The sequence below is a fragment of the Nannospalax galili genome, unplaced genomic scaffold (genome assembly GCF_000622305.1).
Source record: "Nannospalax galili isolate Female #2095 unplaced genomic scaffold, S.galili_v1.0 scaffold2717, whole genome shotgun sequence".
NCBI classification, from domain to species: Eukaryota; Metazoa; Chordata; class Mammalia; order Rodentia; family Spalacidae; genus Nannospalax; species Nannospalax galili.
In genome coordinates, this window is record NW_008338644.1 from 27,974 (window position 1) to 28,895 (window position 922).

A 922-nucleotide genomic window follows, 5' to 3' on the forward strand; every position below is an offset into this window, starting at 1 on the left:
ATCAAAGGAACAGTTAACCAAGAAGATATTACAATCCTTAACATATATGAACCAAACTCTGATGCACCCAAATTCATAAAAACAATACTACAGGACTTTAAGACACACATTAACCCCAACTCAATAATAGTAGGGGACTTTAGTACCCCACTTTTTCCATTAGACAGGTCAACTGGACAAAGAATAAACAGAGAGATGTCTGAATTAAATGATACTATACACAAATGGACCTAACAGATGTCTTTTGAATATTCCACCCAAGCAGCAAAGAATACTCAGCACTGTTTCTAGTCAGCACCCCATGGAACTTTTTCAAAAATTGACTACATACTGGGCCACAAAACAAACCTCAACAAATACAAAAAAAAGAGAAAAGAAAGAAAGAATTCCATGCATTCTATCGGACCACAATGTAATAAAGCTCAAAATCAACACTGGACAGAGCCCTAAGCATTACACAAACTTGTAGAGATTGAACAACACAGTCCTAAACAATGAATGGGTGAAATGAGAAATTAAGAAAGAAATAAAAGAATTCCTGGAATTCAATGAAAAGGATAATACAACACAATGCAACCTCTGGGACACATTAAATGCAGTCCTAACTGGAAAGTTTATAGCTCTAAGTGCATACATTAAAAAATTAGAAAGAGCCCAAATAAATGACCTAACACTGCAACTCAAGACACTGGAAAGGCAAGAACAAATGAAACCCAAACCCAGTAGAAGAGAAGAAATAACAAAAATCAGAGCAGAAATTAATGAAATAGAAACAAAGAAAACAATACAAAGAATCAATGAAGCTAAGTGCTGGTTCTTTGAAAAGCTAAACAAGATAGACAGACCCTTAGCTCCGTTACTGAAAAGAAAGAAAGAGCAAATCCAAATCAACAAAATCAGAGATGAAAGGGGAAACATCACA